Source organism: Ambystoma mexicanum, chromosome 6q (assembly GCF_040938575.1).
Source record: "Ambystoma mexicanum isolate Mex_15411 chromosome 6q, UKY_AmexF1_1, whole genome shotgun sequence".
NCBI lineage: Eukaryota > Metazoa > Chordata > Amphibia > Caudata > Ambystomatidae > Ambystoma > Ambystoma mexicanum.
The window spans coordinates 4400068-4421023 of NC_090937.1; the positions used below are offsets into that span (position 1 = coordinate 4400068).

The 20956-nt window shown below is 51.7% G+C and overlaps 1 protein-coding gene across 2 annotated transcripts in view; it reads right to left on the reverse strand.

The window, feature by feature from the left end:
- TDRD7 (tudor domain containing 7) overlaps positions 1–20956 on the reverse strand; it is a 2843905-nt gene that overhangs the window by 145650 nt on the left and 2677299 nt on the right. The gene's annotated exons all lie outside the window — the stretch shown is intronic.

Sequence of the window (20956 nt, forward strand, 5' to 3'; positions counted from 1 at the left end):
GATTCATTCAATCAGCACAGGTGGAGGCCATACAGGCCGACAGCACATATATAGCAGACCCAAACCCCTCCCACAACCACTCCCACTCCAAAATGCTACCGGCAGGACTAGCGATGTTGGGCCTGGGGGACCAGATAGCACTGCAAGTGCTACAACTACAAGAAGACGACGAACAACAACAGGTACAACAACCGGGCGCACAGGGGAGACGGAGGAGAAGGAGGAGGAGGAGGGCAAGGCAGGGTCAGCAAGGCCCACAAGCACTGCCACTACCACCACGCAGGCGGCCCGCAATCCCACGCCTCCGAGCTGATCCGTTCAACCTCACTGCTGAGCAGATCCACACCCTCTACCGTTTGGACCGGGACACCATAATCGCCATTGTGGACATGACACATGCTGACCTCGTGAGCATGATAGATAGCCCAACCGCCATCCCACCCCTACTGAAGGTGGTGTCTGTACTCCACTTCCTGGCCACAGGCACCTACCAGCACACAGTGGGACAGTTGCATGGCATTTCACAGCCACTGTTCTCACGGACACTCTTCCAAGTGCACGATGCCCTCCTGAAGCACGCCGACGACCACATCACACTACCACGCACGTACCAGGAGATTACCAACGCAAAAGTGGGATTCCATGCACTTGGCGGCATCCCGGGTTGCATTGGTGCCATCGACTGCACCCATGTTGAATTGGTTGTCCCACATGCCATGGAGGTCCAGTACCGCAACCGGAAACAATTTCATTCAATCAATGTGCAAATGGTGTGTGACTCCAACAAGATCTTTACGCATTGTTGTGCCAGATTTCCAGGATCTACCCATGATTCTATGGTCCTGAGGAACACAAGAATACCACGCTACATGGAGCGACACGCAGGGCACAGATCCTGGCTACTCGGTGAGTCTCATTCCATGCATGACATCGTGGCCCATTTGATGCGTCAATGACCTTGCAGGAGGGGGGGGGGGCTACTTAGCACTATCATTCCACTGACACCCTTTATTCGTCTCATACAGGTGATGCCGGGTATCCACTGAAGAGATGGCTCCTTACACCAATCCGGAACCCACAGAACGAGCATGAGGAGGACTACAACCATGCCCACTCACGTACCCGTGTGGTCATTGGAACAGGCATTCGGCCTACTGAAGGCTCGTTTCCGCAGCCTCAGCAGGTCTGGCGGGGCACTCATGTACAGCCATGAGAAGGTTTCTAAGATGGTCATGGCATGTGTCATGCTGCACAACATGTGCATACGTAGGAATGTGCCCATGCCCCCTGACGCTGTACTGCATGCACCTGAAGATGATGATGATGATGAGGGTGGGGATGTGGAGGCACCTCAAGGAGTCCATGAGGCACAGGATGCACGTGCAATCCGACAGAGCATCATAGATGCATGCTTCTAGCAACCACGCATGGTGCCTATTACACGGAAAGGGGACCTGTGGCACTGTGTGTGTGTAGTACAGGCACATTGTGGACTGTACGCCTATGAAGGCCTCGTACGCAAATATCAATGTCCACACATGTCATTGGATGATAATGAGGTGCTGTATTGTTAATGTGATTTGATTTATACACCCTATGGACCCGCCACCCAGTGAAGCCCAACACACCCCCTCCACCCTACTACCTCCCCCCCCAACACCAGTGTCCAAATATGCATGCTGTCCGTGGGTAGACGCTATTGCAAGCCCCCTCTACGGGTATCAGGGGCACCCCTGCCCGTGGAGCGCAGGTTCCTGCCACATCTGCGTTGGGGGCTGCCCTGGACGGAACTTGCCACGGATGATGTCTCTGCCTGCTCGCGTCCATGCATGTCTCTGAGGGTTTGTGAGAGCTCCGAGAGCACACGGCGCACAGCAGCAAGTTCAGCACAAACGTCTTTGGACGTCGCATGCAGTTCCCCCCTCAGGCTCTCGGTGCTTTTCTCCATTTGTGCTCTCAGGCTCTCGGTGCTTTTCTCCGTTTGTGCTCTCAGGCTCTCGGTGCTTTTCTCCATTTGTGCTCTCAGGCTCTCGGTGCTTCTCTCCATTTCTCCCCTGAGGCTCTCACTACTTTTCTCTATTTGTGCCCTGAGTGTCTCGGTGGATGTTTCCATGGCTGCCCTGGAACCCCCGCATTCATTTGCATGGTCCTTGAGTAGCGTGGACACTTCCTGCTGTTGCTCGATCAGCAGGTCGAGGGACTGTTGCCTCTGCTGGGCCATGGACATTTGCGGTGGTGTGACAGGGGGGCTGCTCAACACATGTTGCCTTGGCACAGGACTTGTGGGGGTTGGCCAGTCGTCGTCTTCAGGGTGCCCCTGCGTGGTTTCGTCATGGTGTAGGGGATGGAACATGCAGGGGGATTGGGAAAGGTCATGGATGGTACCTACGTCGCCAGCACTGTTTTCCGTGTCGGAGCATGCTGGCATGACAGCTGTGTCACCTATGGTGCTGCTACCACCAGAGGCAGTGCCATCAGATACGTTCTTTGGGGGGACCTGTGGTGCTGGGGTTGTGGACTTGCTGGCTGCTGGGGTGCCTGTTGCAGTCCCCTCCAGTGTGCTGCCACTTGATTCCTGCTGCTGCCGTGTCTTGATCCTTGCACCTGAGGTGGAGGCTCTTGGGACGTTGGTCCTGGCCCTCTTTGCAGGCGTGCTGGTAGGGGTGTCCTGCAGCTCGTCGTTGGTATCGGACCCTGTGGTGGAGTAAAGAGGGGCGAGCGTTAGTTATGGGTCTGTCGGATTTGGAATGGCAACGTATCAAATGCATTGGGGTGGTACATGAGGCTGATTTGGGACTGGGCCTTGGAGGTGGTCTCATTTTCGTGTGGATTGAGGATGCATTCATTTGGCTGCCTGCAGTTAGGGGGTGCATGCTGCACATGTAGGGGTTGTTTATGGCATCTTGATTGATTTGTTTATTCATTCTGACTTTTAGAGGGCGCTGTCAGGGCAAAGTATGTATTGCACTATGGGGTCACATGGTACTGCACATGTTCGTGTTTTGTGGATTTCGCATTGTTTCTCTTGGCCAACCTACCTGATTCTCCGGATGTCGGCACTCCTTTCTCCATCCCTCCGACTCCCTCTATGCTCTCCATTCCTATGGTGGAGGCGCAGATATCCTCCCAGGGGGTCACCTTGATGGGCGACTCTGAACCCCCCCCGGTAGCTGTGGCGATGTTCCTGTTCGCAGAAAGTATGCTGCGTACGCGGATCCGCAGGTCGTCCCACCGCTTGCGACATTGCTGTGGCGTGCGGGGTGTTGTCCCCACCGCACTTACGCGCTGTGCCACCAGGGCCCATATGGCCTTCTTGTTGGCAAGGGCCGTCCTGGTCATTTGACTGGAGAAGACGACGGCGGCATTTTCCTGGAGGGTCTCGGTGAGCACGGTCAGTTCCTCTCGGGAGAAGTGTACCTGCCGCTTGCGATCACACGCTTTCTTGGCTACCTTTCCCATATTTATTTTTTTAACTGGGGTTGCTAACGGGTTGGGATGTGTGTCAGGGTCGGATTTTTAATGGTTGTGTTGGGATTCGGATTTTATAGTTGTGCGGCGTGCTGTTTCCCGTTCCGGCCACATGCTTTTACTTCCGTTTCCGTATATTTACGGTGCCCGTAATTTGCGGTGCCCGCTCGTTACGGTGACCGCTCATTACGGTGACCGCTAAGATGGGTGGCGGTATTGCACCTGGTGCAGCGTACGGCGGCGGTAAGGGCCATTTTGGGGTCATTTCCGCCATCGCAGCCTTTCGGATTCCGCCATGGCGTAATGCTCGTGCCCGATGGGTCGTAATTAGCCGCACTTTGCTCCTTCGTGCAATGGCGGAAACGCTATTTACGCTGTTGCGGTCCGGTCAGTCACTTTCCGCCAGGGTCGTAATGAGGCCCTATGGGGCAAGAATGGGAATGGGGAAGGGCAGAATGGGGATTGGGGATTTACCGCTCCGCCGAGGTCGGAATGGGGCGGTAAATCCGCCAACCCCCATGGCGCTATCGACGGCTTTCCGCCGTGCTTCGCGGTGCATTTAGCACCGCGAAATCCGCCTGGGTCCTAATGAGGCCCAATGTGTTTGTGAACACGTCCGCACTGCGTGAATGAGTCTGTGCCTCACGAGCCGTTCAAAACTGTACTTTTCAGCTTATCTAGGCACTTTGAAGCTCAAAACGTACCCTTGCAAAGCTCCTAGACCTATTCTTACTCATTATCCATTAATAATCTAGCACACAGCACATACTGAGAAGAATATTAGCAAAACTGCTATTTATCTTAAAAATGTCATCAGCTATTGCCATCCCTCCTCCCCAAGAGCCACCACCACCAGCTGGAGAACCTACACAATAAAAAAGCGCAGTATAACAAAAGACAATGAAGAGGACCAGGACGATGAGGTAGAAGTACCCACCCTCTAGCACCCAGAGAGAATCATGTGTGTCGCAGTTCTTTACCACTGTTGGGAACATACCACCACAATGCTCTCAGAAAGGTTGTTCCTTTCTTAGCAAGTAGTAGGCTGTCTTTCTCCACCTCATCATCCCCAACCAATACCCCCCCACTAATTTTGCCCCCTCTTGACAAAATCCCACCAAGCTTTGCAAAAACATTCATATCAAGGTATAACATCTTTCTGCACACTTTTGTGCAGATTCATCAAATGGCACCACATTTATCAGCCTTTAAAATATTTTGGGACCCCCCTCTAATTTTGTTCCTTCTTGACAAAACAGCACCACTCTTTGCAGAACCATTCAGTGTCCGTCTAGAATGAAATTCCACCATGTCATGCAGTTTCATTGAGTGGTGCCACAGTTACAAGCCATCCCAAAACTGCTTTTCACCAACCCTGTAATGCAGAAATAGGCATAGATGCCCCCGAACATTACAGATGTTCGCGAACATCACAGGACTGCCCCGGACATCCAGACTGCTCATTGATGTCAGAGTTGAAAAAAAACCTGTTTTTTGGCTTTCATCACCCCTCACGTCCCCAGAGATTGTTTTATTAGTCTGACAAGTGTAATGCTGTGTTTTTTAATATGTTTTCATCGCTGCTGTCTGCGAATCCAACATGGCAGGCGTTTCCAAAAATCTGACGGACCTCATGCTTTTCATCACCCAATCAGCGGCCCCCTCTGGACCAATCGGAGGCCAGTCCGCAGAGCGAACAGGGCAGATATCACTAATTTATTTTCAGCTTCTTTTTGGGCGTTTAAAAAGAAAATACTGGACGGATTTACACCAAATTTACAAAAACACGCTTTCGGGACCAAGCCGCCGCTCCTGCCGTAAATTTGGTGAAAATCCGTCCAGCGGTTTGGGCAGTAGGCATGAGCAAATTCTTTTTCCCATTGCGTCTATGGAAAAAAACACATTTTGGGACTCCCCCTATAACTTTGGCCAGCCTGCACAAAACCTCACCGAACTTTGCATTATCAATCTGATGGGGAGATATACTTTTTTCTGCAAAGTTTTGTAAGGATTTGTCCAGGGCGGGGGATGGGGGTTGAAGTTATAAGCCGCCCAAAAGGTGCTCTTAAATTTGTTGAGCAACTGTAATATAGTGAAGTCTACAACACTATTTTCTCAAATAAATATGACCAATACCTTAGACTGGTTGGAGTTGAACTTTCCAGAAAGAACATATGACTGAAGTAGAACAAAGTGCAAATGGTAAATATTTATGTATATCAACATGCTACAATGTTGTCATCCCATTTAGAAACAAAAATCTATTATTTATAACCCATGTTGTACTTCACAATCTAGGACAAGAAAACACAACATTGGACCCTGTGAGACAGGCATGGTATCAAGAGACTCGCACACAGGGTGGCGTGGCTAGCAGCGGAACCATGAGCACGTAGCTCATTGGGGCTCCTGGACCGCCTGTTGAAATCCTGTCCTATATCCTGCTAAAACAAAAGGAGACGGTCTCTCGACCCAGCTTTAGCTGGGGGGACGGTGAAGGATGACCTGGGTGCAGCCTCTGAGGTGAAACGGGGTGAGGCCCAGTCCCGCAGCGAAAAGGACCACAGAGACACGGGTGGGAGAACAAAAAAAGATGGCCACTGGAGCAGAGTATGGGCCCCCGGCCTTATGTTGACAGACCCCGGCAGAGGACCGGCTTGAGTGAGGGGCGGTGAGCCCGACAGGAGGTGCAGAGGTGTCCGTGGAACCCCAGAGCGGAGACATATAGCACCGCCCAGTCAGGGAGAGGAGACTGCCAAGCGGTGAACGGGGTAGAACATCGGAGGAGTGCGCAGTGCACTAGAAGGTCACCAGAGCTGCCGGCAGACCCATACACCACAGGCGGTATACCCAGGCAGGGGATACTGATTGCAGAGAATGGAGGACGTGTCCACTCCAAACAGAGAAGTGTTGGCGTGGAGCTGGAGAAGAGCAGACACTGGAGGCGAGTACCACCGCCGGAGCGGGAAGCAGAGGAGGCGCTGGCTAGTAGCGGGGGAGGAAGCGCCAGCTGAGACACAGCCTGGACTCCCTTGAGTGGAAGGTGTGGAGCCACCCGAGGTGAGCAGAGTTGTATCGAGCGGTGAGCCAATACAAAGCAGAGGAGGGGGAGGTGGAGAAGCAGGGAGCAATAGGGGCCAGGTGACCCCTCACGACATCACAAAGGCTGAGGTCAGCCTGGGAGGACCAGATTGTGCAGAGGAGAACTGAGGAGCAAGGGGCCAGAGGGTCGCCTACAAGTCAGGACAACTTGAGGAGCAGTGAGGAACCGGATCCACCTATTCTTGCCCTTAACACCACAACGGAGCCGAGTGAGGTTTCTCCTCACATAAATAGGTGGCAATAGAACTGCAAGTCCAGTGGGGCAGTCAACAAGGAGCCCAGGGGACTGGTGCTATGGAACAGTGATCTGCATGGATACTCTCCTGGAGAGAAGGGAGCATCAGTGGGGAAGGTTGGGACCTTCTGGCGACCCAGTTCCCAAGAAAGGACACAAGCGAAGACTGAACTACACGGAAACGGAGACAATGGTGAAAGGGCAGCAGAGGATGGACAGGTATACAGAAGCACCAGAAAAATGAGGCGCCATCCCGGGAGGGGGAAGACGCTGGTGGAGGAGCCTAGGGAGGGTTGACTTTGGACGCCTTAATGGAAGCAATCCAAGCAACAAGAACCTCCCTGGAGGGGAGCATCAAAGAAGTAGGGGTGGACATGTCCCTGGTCAGGGCAGACTTACGGAAGGAAGGTGTGCAAATGGGTCATTGAGGGGGAGCACAGGGTAAGCAATGTGGAGGAAGATTTGCAGCAGCTCAAAAATCAGGCGGCAGGTTTGGTCGGAGCGATCAGGACATTGGAGTCTAGAGCGGAGAACATGTAAGGGCGATCACGGTGATGTAACATCCGGCAGGTGGGGGTCCTCGAAAGAGAAGAGGAGCATGGTGCTGAACCTTTTCGTGGCGCAACTCATATTGGAGACCCTGAGGGTGAAGGGTCCACCAAAACTTTTAACGGTGGAGCGCGCACAAACCACCCAGGGTCATAGTGGTGAAGATTTTGAACTTTAGAGATAGAGTCGCTATTCTGTAAGAATCCCGGAGAGTTGGCCACTTGAAAGTGTGGAAAATTAAGCTGCAGGTTTTTACATACTCCACACTGGAGATGAAGCGCCAGCGGAAGACGTTTGATAGGGCACTGCCTTAGAGAGTTTAATGTTAAATATATTATATTATTTTTGTATGGCTAAAATGAAGGTGATTTTAGGAGGGAAATCATGGTTTTTCAGTACACCACAGGAGGAGTGGACGTGGTTAGAGACGGAACCTCAAGGGCCGAGGGCTCACAGAGAGAGGACGGAAGATGCCCAACGATCAGGGGATCAAGATGGGTTAGGAGGAACGGAAAACTAGGAGGGATCAGTGGGAAGCTGGAAGGTGATGGTGCACCAGGTTAAAACTGAAGATGAGTAAGCAAGATATGTCCTTAAAGATGGAGGTAAAAGGGGTGACATGCGGGAACCCCAGGACTGATGACTAGTCATCCACTAGATGAGGGAGGGGTGGATGAGACGGGTCAAGGTCAAAGGTTAGGGGGGAGGAAGACCCAGACCAGGGTTAGGGAAGGCCTGGAGGAGAGAGGGGGGGTTCGGGGTGAAAGGAGTTGAGGTATGGGAGGGGGGTGGAGGTGGGGAGCAGTTGGGGGTAGCCAGAGGTCGAACAGTGAAGTGGAAAGGTGGGACAGGGGGAGAGGGCAGGGTGGGGGGAGGGCGATAGAAGGGGGAGGAGAGGAGGGAGAACAGTTGGGGGCTTTCACGAGTTGGGCACAGTTGCCCGGTTGGCTGAAGTTGGGAGCAAGGCCTACGGAATGGAGGAGAGCATACCAAATGAGACCAGTAGGAGCTGGAATGGCAGGAACGGGCGAGGATCAGCGCGAATAAGGGAATGAAGGAGGGTGGTCCATGGGGGCACAGGGGGAATCATGGGGACAGGAAAGGGATGGGGGGAATGGAAATGTCTACAACCAAAATGGGGGGCGATAGCCTGAGAATTGGGACCTGCAATGTTCGGTGTCTAGGTAAAAAGGTGAAGTGCCAGCGAGTAGGGGGATTCCTGAAGAGGCATGGGGTACAATTGGCGATGATACAGGAAACCCATATGGTGCGCAAGGACCCAGATCTGATTAGGTGGTGGTAGGGGGCAACGCTGGTGGGAATGTCCTACTCTAAGTTTGAGAGAGGGGTGCCGATTTGGGTGGCGGCAGGGGTACCCTTGCAGGTGGGCAAGGTGGTTACAGATGAGGGGAAGGATGGTAGTGCTGGAAGGCAACGACATTTGTGTAGTAAATTCATATGCGCCCAATATAGACAAAATATTTCCCCTCAGTGATGCGACTGGCTGGAGCATACTGTGAAGGAATGTTCATATGGAGTGGAGATTTTAATTGCTTGTTGGATCCGGAGTGGGACAGTACTGGGAAGTTGGGCTCGCTGAGGCAGCAGGCAGTGTCCGCATTGCGGAATATAGTTTGGGGTCTGGGACCTGGTGGAGTTGTGGCGGGGGTCTCACGAACAAGTACAGGGGTATTCCTACTTTTCGGGAGTCCGTGGGACATATTCCCAATTGGAATACCTGTTTGTCAGGGCAGAGCACAGCGGGTCGTTTAGTAATACAGAATACCTGGGAAGGACCCTTTCGCATCACTCACCCCTGGTGTCAGACATGGAGGCGATACGGCGAAGGCCGGCACAGTGTTCCTGGAGACTTCAGGTAACAGCCCTGGAGGACAGGGTGTTTCAAGAGTCATTGAAGGAAGAGATGATAGCATTCTTCGAGGTCAATGAGGGATCGGTGGACAGGTGGGGAACCTTATGGGAGGTGTTCACGGTCACAGTAAGGGGGATATGTATATCAAAGACGGTAGGGGTAAGGATAACTTTGCAGGAAAGGCTAGGGAATTTGGAAAGGGAGGTGGCGGTCTTGGAACAGGAAATGGTGTTAGGGCAGGTCAACACCAAGGGTGTGTAGGGGGTGGTGGGACTGGCGACCGCCACGGGAGCCCACAGGGAGACATTGGAAACGCTCTTGAAATTTGAAGGGCATCAAAGGGATGTGCAAATCCACGGGTAGGGGGGACAAAGGGTGACGCCCATTGGCTAGGTTGACCCGGCAGGAGCAACCGCGGCACACCATACCCAGATTAGAAGGAGCTTGGGGGAATTTGGACGTGAATTAAAGAAGTCTTGCGTGACTTCTACCAAGCCTTATACACAAGCAAGCAGTCGTATGAAGGAGGCGGATGCACGGGAGCTCCTTGATATAGTGGAATTACTGCGACTCACAGGAGAGGTCACAGAAACGTTGGACGAACCAATCAGGGAATTTGAGATTTGTGAGGCGTTGAGGAGGAGAGGAGAGGCAAGTCCCTGGGAGGAGACGGGCTCCCTGTGGAGTTCTAGTGTAGATTTGAGGAGCTTTTGGTCCCCCGATTGAAGAAAGTCTACGATGAGGCCTTCGAGACAGGGATCCTCCCAGAATCTATGAGAGAAGCAATAATAACGATCCTATTGAAGGACCGTAAGGACCCCCTTGACTGTTCATCATATAGACTGATTTTACTGTTGAATGTCGATGCGAAAATTCTAGGGAAGGTATTAGCTACTAGGTTGTTGCGGGTGGCTGCAGGTCTAATACATCCGGATGAGTGCAGATTTGTAGGGGGGCAGAACACCACAATGAACCTCCTACGTTTACACCACGTGATGGATCAGGTCAGGGACTCCCGGGAGGAGAAGGTGGTGGCCACATTTGATGCCATGAAGGCTTTTGATTCAGTGGAGTTTGAATGGTTTTATTGGGTGCTGGAGGTATTCAGGTTTGGGGATAATATATGTAGGTGGATGTGGATCTTCTACAATGGGCCAATTGCCAGTGTGAAAAATAATAACTGGGTGTCACAGCAATGGACGCCAAGTAGAGGGACGAGCCAAGTGTGTCCTGTCTCCCCAATATGGTTTGCTATGTAGTGGAGACCTTGGCGAGGTATCTCAGGAAGGAGATGGAGGGGGCAGGTATCTTGGCGGGAGGGGTGACAAGTGTGATTTCCTTATATGCCGACAATCTTTTGTTATATGTGAATAACCCAGGAGATAACCTCCCAATCCTCCTAGAGATATGAGTAATTTCAGGACATTGTCGGGATACCGTATCAAAGTAGAGAAATCTGTGTTTTTCCCTTTGGGGGGCCTTATAGACTGGAGCATGACGACCCTGCCAGACTGGGGGCTTAGACGGGAAGGAGACTTGTTTTGATATTTGGGCATCCAGATTTTCCATAGTATTGAGGAGACAGTCACATATAACACAGGCAGGGCTCTCTCTGAGATAGGGGACTCAGTTCAATTTAGGAAAGGGTGCCGTTGTCATTGATGGGTAGAGTAGCCTTTTGCAAAATGATCATCCTCCCAAGGCTTCTCTATTATTTTACTAACATACAATACGAAACTAAGAAGGATTTTTTTAAGATGCTGGTCGAGCGGTTGAGGCAACTGCTGTGGAATTCAGGGAGGAGAAGGGTCTCACTAGCAACACTATGGTGCCACGCCAAGATGGAGGTTAACATCTACCTAATTACGAGCAATACTTCATGGCAGCCCAGCAGCAGGCAGTGCTGATGTGGACCAACCCCAGGGCGTAGGGGGCTATGAAGGAACTATTGGGGAAGCTACCGACTCACCGTAGGGCAGAAGAGTTATTGAAGGGAGCGGTTGGGGGGAAGGGGACCACCAACGTCTTCCAGGTGGTCTGTGTGATTTGGCGGAAGCTCCTAAGAAGCAAGCAGGTACCAGGGCTTTACAGCGCAGACCTGCTGTGGAGTGTGGATCAGGGGCTTTGGGTGGCGGCACAACGGATGGGGTTCTCGGGACTGATGGAGAGGGGGTGTGCATCGGTAGGAGCTTTATTCGGGTGGGGGCTGGTGCAGCCGTTCGAGGAATGGAAGCAGAGGTATGAGATCTCCAAGGGGCAGTTTCTGGCTTATGTGACAATGGTAGCACACTTGGCTAAATTGTGGATCCCGGAGGAACCAGCAATTATACCATTAATGCAAGTACTGTTATCCCATGAGGGGGGAGGGAGGGCTAGGATCTCACGCATTTACCGGTCCATTGGGGAATCGTTTCCGGCGGATGAGCTGGCGGTTAAGACCAAGTGGGAAAAGGATGCAGGGGAATCAAATCTCGGAAGCTGATTGGGTGAAGATATGGGAACAGATAATATTTTGCACAGAGTATATGTAACACCTGGGAGTCTACACACAATGAATGACACCATAAGCGCAGACTGCCCGAGATGCGGGCAATACGGTCAAGGATCTGGCACATGTTGTGGGAGTGTGCGGTGGTCCGAGACTATTGGTATGCGGTGGTAATGAGAATTAATGGGCTACTGGGCTCCCTCTTTGAGTGCATTCCGAGGGTGTCTCTATGGGTACCATTGCCAGGTGGGAAACGCTATAAAGCACTGAGGCAATTGGCCCAGTTTATGTTAGTGCTAGCCAAAAGGAGTATAGCCATAGCATGGAAAAATCCCATGGGTCCATCCCTGAGACAATGGATGGAAGATATCCACAGATGGGGACTGGCACAGTGGGAGGCTCTGAAGAAGACCCGGGACCCTGGGCTGGAGATAGGGGTAGAGGTGGTTTGGAGCCAGCTGCTGAATGATCTATTCTCTTCGCCAGATCTGAAACCCCCATGAGGGCAGAAGAGAGGGGTGGCGGAGAGTAGGGATATCTAAGGGGGGGGGGGGTGGTACGGTGGTAGGAGAGGGGTCGAGAGCGAAGGTGATGGTAAAGGGATGTGACCCCATGTAGGTGTCTCCCCAGTGAACTCGCTGACCCCTTGTTAGGCAGAAACCTGTGCAGTTCCCTTTGGGAACACTGCAAAAGATTTAGGACTACAGGTGTTAGCAGTAAACCCACTTGGTAGCAGTCTGTACCACCCAGATTTACCTGGTAGCTGTGGCTGAGCAGTCAGACTTCCCTCAAGAAGAGTTAGGCAGTATGCAAAGTATACGAAATAGGCACTCAGATACAACAATACAAGCAAACACTGACCAGAGCTTTGGTATCAAAGTATATAATTATTTATTTAAGAACACACTGTTTGAAACACTCCAGCACTCTTATTGTAAAACACTCTAAACAGTCACTATTATAATATATACAACCCTTGTTCCTTATCCGAGAAGTCTTAGTTAACACCACTTATTTCCATACAGAGGTGAGCGCTTAACTATAGATGGCACTCCCATAAGTTTATAAAGAAGGGAGGGAAAAAGACAGAATATGGGAAGATACACCACTTTAAGCTTTAGGAACACTATTAGCAAGGCAGAAGAGCAAAAGTCACTTGTGAGCCAAAGTCCGTAGGCTGGGCCCACTCTTAGAGAGAGCAGATCACAAATGCGCCCAAGATCACCAGGCTAACCCAGGTTCGAAAGCCGGGGGCTAAAACTACCCCGTACAGTCGGTGGCAAGGGAAGCCGGGCGGGACACGGTATGGGAAGGATCCTCCAGCGGTGGCAGTTGTTCCTGGTAGCGGGTGCAAGTCTCGTCGTCGTCCAGGGGAAGAGAAGATCTCGACTTGGAGGAAAGATGAAGGTCGTTGCACTGCCAGGGAAGAAACCAGCTGCAGAGTTTTCCGGTTAAAGGCATTACCCTTTAATTCACGGTCGTGGTAAAACGTGGTATCCCGGTTGCCGGGGTGCTTGGCACAGGCAAGGCGGCCACGAGATACGTCGGGAAGGCGAAAAGACGGTGAAACTGGTTATCCCCACCAGTCAAAGGAAGAAGACTCTCCGGCGGGAGATCTCCTCTGTCGTTGGGAAAAGTGGCGAGATGGTCCAGCAGGGCTTCACCGGTGGTGTCGTCGTGGCAGGTCGGCTCAGCTTCTCCCTCGTCGGATTCTTAGGTCCTGTGGCGACTTCTGAAGCTTTTATGCAGAAAACCCCCATTCACTCAGCCTAGCTGTCACTCAAACATGCTAAGTGGTGAGCCAGCCGGCTCACCACTTGGGCCAATCAGGACGGAGGGCAACTTGAGTTGCCTAGGCAACTCAGTCCAGGGTGCCTAAATCCCCCTCCACCTCTCCTAAGTACCCCAGACAGAGTGGCACCACTTTGGAGGGCTTCTGTGGAGAAGCCCGCCAAAAAGTGGAACAAAGGGCTCGACTTGGGTTGGAGTCACAGAAGAGAACACAAATGCCATTTTAGAACCGAGTTTTGGCAAAAAATACCAACCGGAGAATTAATATTAATTAAATAAACCGGCGGTATGTTGGAGGCTATCGTAATTAAATAAATAAAGATAGTAGCCTCGAACAATGGGAAAATCCCATAGAGAAATATTCGCAGTTGAATATAAAAAGTAGTATCCACTGCCACCAGCCAAAACTCGATCAGGGGGGACGGAGACGTGCCCCCTCGACTAACAGACCCCGGGGCAATCGAATTGCCCCAGCCAGTACGTCCACAATATGATGGTTTGTACTGGTTCTGTTCAGAATTCAAGACTAGTAAAGTCAATGGTGACTTTACATGCCCTGGGAGACTGTAGTCAGTCCCAGGGTATGGAGTCTATAATGGGGGGTCACTATGACACCCCTGTGTTACTGCACTGAGGGTGCTGTGTAACACACATCACAAAAACACATGAAGCCCTATGGAGTTAAAGACCCCATAGCCCATTAAAAACATCTAGAGTCAAAGAAACACACTCAAATCATGCCCAAGAGTGAGGGTAAAAGTGCCTCACTCTTGGCAGGAGAAAAAAATAAACCCCAAAAATCCAGCAAAGCTGCTGGGGGACTCACTAGGTTAGGAAATTCAGCCTAAACAGAGAATTCTCCCTAACACCCCGAAACCTACAACACTACTTGAAGATGGTCTACGGTTGCTGGGACTATGACTGAATTCCCGACAGGGAATGAGGGGAGGGTGGGTGAACCTGGGAGGTGGAGTGGGTGAGGTGAAATTATTAATTAATCACCGTAGTGACTAACTTATTCCTAGTCCATAGTCCCCTTTCCTCCATACTGTATGGACGTCCCTCGCTAGGGACAGGAGATGGAACCTTTTTCATCCGAAAAAATCTTCCCCTTTGAATTTAGAGGCGTGCAGGGGCGCTTCCCTAGGAGCTGCGCTCCCCTGACTCCGCCCACCGGAGCCACTCCTCAGTCCCCATTGACAGATCAACAATATTACCTTTGCCTAATGACACCAGTTTTATCAGAGGGGAGGATGGTGGGACGTATGGAGGAAAGGGGACTACGGACTAGGAATACGTTAGTCACTACAGTGAGTAACTTATAATTACTCCTACGTCCCGTCCCCTTTCCTTCATACTGTATGGGCGATTACAACTGAATGTAGCCCCAGGGTGTAGAGGTGACCCTCCTTAAGAAAACAAGTTCCTTAATACTGCCTGTCCAAACACCACTTCTGACCTAGAGCCGGCATCCAGACAGTAGTGCTTGCAGAAGGCCAAAGGAGTGGCCCATGTGGCCGCCCTGCTGATGACTTGCCATGGAACGTGCCTCTGGAATGAGACTGCCATGGCCTTGGATCTGATAGCGTGGGCATGCATATATGCGGGAAGTGGCTTGTGCTGCCCATCATAGGCCTCCCTAATGGCCGAAACAATCCACCTTGTTATGGAGGCCTTAGAAGCCAGATGTCCTGGTTTTGACCACCAGAAGGTGTCAAAGAGCTTCAGATTTGCAGAAGCTCTTGGTTTTGTCCATGGAGAATTTTAGAGCGTGCCTAACATCTAGACAGTGCAGGACCCTCTGAGCATCGTCCTTAGGGTTGCGAAGAAAGTGGTGGAACAAAGACTACTTTAGGAAAGGATGCAGGATGCGTTCTAAGGCCACCTTGTCGTTATGAAAGGTAGTGTAAGGTTTGGAAGCCACCAGAGCTTGGATCTCACTGATCCGACGTGCAGACCTAAGACCCACCATAGGGCTGTCTTAATGGTGACCAGCCTGATGTCCGCGGATGCCATTTGTTAGGCAGAAACCTGTGCAGTTCCCTTAGGGACCACTGCAAAAGGCTTAAGACTACAGGTGTTGGCAGTAAACCCAATTGGTAGCAGTCTGTACCACCCAGATTTACCTGGTAGCTGTGGCTGAGCAGCCAGACTTCTCTCAAGAAGAGTTAGACAGTATATAGAGTATACAAGATAGGTACCAAAATACAGTAGCACAAGCAAACACTGACCAGAGCTTTGGTATCAAGTATAGAATTATTTATTTAAACACACACTTAGAAATACTCTAGCACTATTATTATAAGTAAGTTCAAAAACACAGTCACTATTATCATATGTACAACCCTTATTCCTTATTAGACAAGTCTTAGTTACCACCACTTATTTCCAGACAGAGGTGAGCGCTTAACTAAAGATGGCACTGAAATAAGTTTAAAAAAAAGGGAGGGAAAAGGCAGAAATTAGGAACAGCACACAACACAATCCTTCAGAAGCACTTAGCAAGGCAGGAAAGTCAAAGTCTACTTGTGAGCAAAAAGTTCAGAGGCCAGGCTCCCTCTTAGAGAGAGTAGAACACCACTATGCCCAAGATCACAACGTTTAAAAGGCTTGGAGAGTCTTGCAGAAAGTTCAGAAAGGAATCAGTTCAGTTTAGAAAAGTTCAGTTAGCCAGCCTAGGCCAACCCAACTGGTAAATTGAGGCTTTAAGAGTCACCGCACACAGACCGTTGCGAGGGAGGCCAGGCGGACACAGTACCTTTAAAGTGGAGAGGGTCCTCCAGCAGGGGCAGTTGTTCCTGGCAGCGGGTGCAAGTCGCGGCGTCGTCCACAGGAAGAGATGATCTCGAAGTGGAGGAAGGCTGAAGGTCGTTGCACTGCCAGGGCAGAAACCAGCCGCGGAGTTCTCCGGTTAAAAGGTACTACCCTTTTATTCGCGGTAGTGGAGAAAACGTGGTATCCCTGTTGTCGGGGTGCTTGGCACAGGCAAGGCGGCCACGAGATGATCCGGGAAGGCGGAAAGGCGGGCAAACTGGTTATCCCCACCAGTCAAAGGAAGAAGACTCTTCGGAATGAAGATCTCCTCTGTCGTCGGGAAAAGTGGTGAGACGGTTCAGCAGGGCTCCACCGGTGGTGTCGTCGTTGCAGGTCGGCTCAGCTTCTCCCTCTTCAGATTCTTTGGTCCTGTGGCGACGTCTGGAGTTCCAGTCCCCAAAGCCCTGCTTTTATGCAGAAAACCCCCATTCATCAGTCCTAGCTGTCACTCAAACATGCGGCTCACCACTGGGCCAATCACACAAGAGTGTGACTTGAGTTGCCGAGGCAACTCAGTCCAGGGTGCCTAAACCCCCTCCCACACTCCCTATGGTACCCAGACAGAGTGGCACAACTTTTGGAGGCTTCTGTGGAGAAGCCCGCCTAAAAGTGGAACAAAGGGCTCGACTTGGGTTGGAATCACAGAAGCGAACACAAACGCCATTTTGGAACCGAGTTTCGGCAAAAAATACCAAACGGTGAATTTATATTAATTTAATAAACCGGCGGTATGTTCGAGGCTATATTAAAAAGTGGTAGCCTCGAACAATGGGAAAATCATATAGGAATATATTCGCGGTCGAATATAAAAAATAGTATCCACTGCCACCAGCCAAAACTCGGTCGGGGGGGACTGGACAGTGCCCCCTCGGACAACAGACCCCGGGGCAATCGAATCACCCTGACCAGTACGTCCACAATATGATGGTTTGTACTGGTTCTGTTCACAATTTAAGACTAGTAAAGCCAATGGTGACGTTACATGCCCTGGGAGACCATAGTCAGTCCCAGGGTATGGAGTCTATGTTTGGGGGTCGCTACGACACCCCTGGGTTACTGCACGGAGGGTGCTGTGTAACCCACATACCAAAAACACATGAAGCCCTATGGGGTAAAGGACCCCATAGCCCATAAAACACATACAAAGTCAAAGGAACACCTCAAATCATGTCTAAGAGTGGGAGAAAAAGAGTCTCACTCTTAGCAGGAGAAAAAAATAAACCCCAAAAATCCAGCAAAGCTGCTGGGGGACTCACTAGGTTTGGGAAATTAGCCTTAACAGAGAATTCTCCCTAACATCATTGGCTCAAAGGGTTTATGTGCTAAGGCGCCCAACACTATGTTGAGGTCCCACACAGGGTGTGGCTTCTTGATAGGCAGGTAGAGCCTGGTGAGGCACGCCAAATGTCTTAACCACCCAGCTGGAGGAAGAGTAAACTTCCTCCTCCGAGTTCCGGTAGGCTCCGATAGTTGCCAGATCGGTGTGGCAGGTGTCCATTTGAACCCCCGAGTGGGCGAAGTGTGCGGAGAAGGATAGCACGCCATCCAACATGCAAGTAAGAGGATAGACCGCCTTAAACTCAGCCCAGGGGCAAAACCTAGTCCATTTGCTTTTGTACTGGCTCCTAGTAGCATCGCTCCTAGCACCCTGTATGATGTCTAGGTTAGCCTGCGACAGACGCAGATGCTTCAATGTGACCTGTTCAGGAACCACGCTGCGATGGCCAACTTCTGTGGGGCAGGGTGGATGACCATGCCCTCTTGCTGTGATAGTAGAAGAGTTGGGCCCAATGGAAGGTGAATCGGAGGCTGGTCCCACAGGCTGAGCAGCTACGAGAACCAAGGTCTCGCCAGCCACCACGGAGCTATCAGAATGATACGGAGGTGTTAGGACTCCCTGATCTTGCAGATCACCCTGTGTACTGGGGGAGTGGGAGGAAATGCATATGCGTTCATGCTGTTCCACCATAACTGTAATGCATCGCCCAGGTAGCCTAGGCCCTGTCCCTGCCAGGACGCGAACTGAGGGCACTTTCTGTCGTACCAGGTGGCAAAGAGGTCCACCTGGGGATGCCCCCATCTGTTGAAGATCCCCAGAAGGACCTGATAAGTCAATTGACATTCGTAATTGTCCGACCCAACCTGCTGAGCCTGTCTGCCACTAAGTTTTCCCATTCCCAAATGCTGACCGCCAGGGTGCATAGAGGAGGGGACCTGGTGCCACCTTGCATGTTGATGTAATACATGCTGGTGGAGTTGTCCGTTTGAATGAGGATCACCATGCCGCTGATGAGTGGTAGGAAGGCCTTGATAGCCAGCCAGATGGCCTGCAGCTCTAGCCAAATTATATGGGCCTCCTGTTCCTGAAGAGACCAAACTCTGAGGACGCTGTGGTTGTCCAGAGTAGCTCCCCACCCCTCCAGGGAAGGGTCCGTGGTGAATGTAACATGCAGTGCTGCTTGACGGGTGGGTCTGCCTATCAAGTTACAGTCCGTGCTCCATCAGACAAGGTCCTAGTGGAGAAAGGGAGGAATGCTGACGAGTTCCGCCTAGGAACCCCGCTCCTGACTCCATGAGGCTGCGAAGTGCGGCTATAATCTTCTAATTTTGAGCCTTGTGTAAGGCACTGCCAGTAGACATGCCGCTATGATTTGGTGCTGGTACCACTATGCTGAGGTCATCGCTCTGCTGAGAAAATGACTTGTGGCTCTCTTGATGGGTGTGATCTTGTCCTCAGAGGGACAAACTGTCTCTGAGCTCGTATCCCAGATGAGGCCCAGGACAGCCAGACTCTGCATCGGCTCCAGCTTCCTGAGATTGATGGAGAATCCCAAGTCGTGTAGCGTGTTCATGAGGGCGGAGGAGGTGTGATGAATCGCCTCTGGGGCTCGTGCCCCGACGAGCCAGTCGTCTAGGTGTGGATAGACATGGTGCCCCTGGGCCATGAGAAGGGCTGGAACTGCCTTCATAAGTCTGGTAAAAACCCTGTGGGCTGAATTGAGGCCAAATGGTAGAAACCTTTTATTGGAAATGAAAGCCCATGATCCTGAACCTCAGGAAGGACAGATGAGGCTGCCAAATCTGGACATGTAGGTATGCGTCCTTCAGATTCAGGAAGCCCATCCAAACTCCCTTGCACAGTGTCTCCGCAATAAGCGCTGGCGTAACCACCTTTAACTTTTGAAGCAGGAGGGAAAGGTTCAGGGTGCAACGGTCCAACACAACCTGGTTCTTCTTGTGTATGGCAAAAATTCTGGAGTAGAAGCCCATGCCCCACTGGGAGACTGTGACTTCCTCCACTGCCTGACTCTGTACGAGTGATCGAATTTCCACCAATAAAGTTGTTGTCCCAATCTGTGGGAGTGGAGGAGAGGAGAGAGGGGAGGGAGGGACCGGTAGGCGGTAGCCCGTGGACACTACTGATTGGATCCAGAGATTTGCGAACCTCGCGCACCAACACTGTGCATGAAGGGCAAGCCTGCCCCACCACCGGAGACACATGGACACAGAGGGGAATGTCATGCCTTTTTCCCTCTTGGGCTGAGGAGGGGGACTGAAAGAAGTCCTTATTCCCCTACCTTGTGCTGTTTGCGGCAATGCTGACTTGGAGATCGGTCTGGCTTGGACCTTTGTTCCTGGAAGACCCGGAACCCGCAGAAGACCTGCCCCTTGTCGGAACGCTGGTGCGTCTGGCTGTACGTCTTGGGCATAGACTTTGTGAGGATATATGAGGATTCCACAGTCTGGGAACTGTTCTTATCAAGTTCCTCATCGGTGGTGGAATGTAAGAGGTCGCTGCCCTCGAATGGAAGGTGCAATATGCGCTCTTGGACGTCTGGGTTGAATTTGGTAGCCCGCAGCCAGGCAGTCCTTCTCATGTCCGTGGCGATGCAGATGCCACGCCTGAGGTGTCTATATGCGCCACTTGGACTCCATGATGCCTGGGCCACCAACGTTGCTTCTGCCAGCCCCGCCTTGAAGCACGCCTGACTGTGTACTGGAAGTTCTGCAAGGAAGTCAGCAATTTCCCGCCAAAGCCTTTGGTTAACGGCTGTGAGCAGGGCGTCCGCATTAGACTGACAAAGGTGCAGAGAGGCGTTGGAATAGACCTTCTTTCCATATGCTCCAAGATCTTCTCCTCCTTCCCTAGCAGAGCCAAGGACGAGTTGGCAGAGGAAGACTGAGGCTTAGAGTAGATGGGGGCCGCAGCAATCACCGAAGAGTGTGTTTGAGGGTGTGCCGACAGCAAGAGTGTATCCCACTCCAAATTCCTGTACTTGGTGTCGAGGCACCAGTTGGTGGCTGCGCCGAATGGTGTTTGAGCCATCCCTTCTTGGCCAAAGTGACAACATCCTTCTACATCGGAATCCCCGTTCTAGCCGCAGGGCGTAGAGGACTTCAGCCTGGACCCCCGCCTCTGGTTGTTCAACCTCGGTTTGTGGAAGCCCCAAGTATTCAGCAAGACCTGCAAGTCGATCATGGAATGCATTGGCTGAAGACGGGGTCCTCCTCCTCGTCGGTGTCCACCAGGGTGTCCTGCTGGTCTGGGACAGGTGGAGGAGTACTGGGCGCTGCAGGCTGAGTTATGGCGACTGGACCCGGAGGCTGGTATGGAAACTCCTGGGGTGCAGGAGGC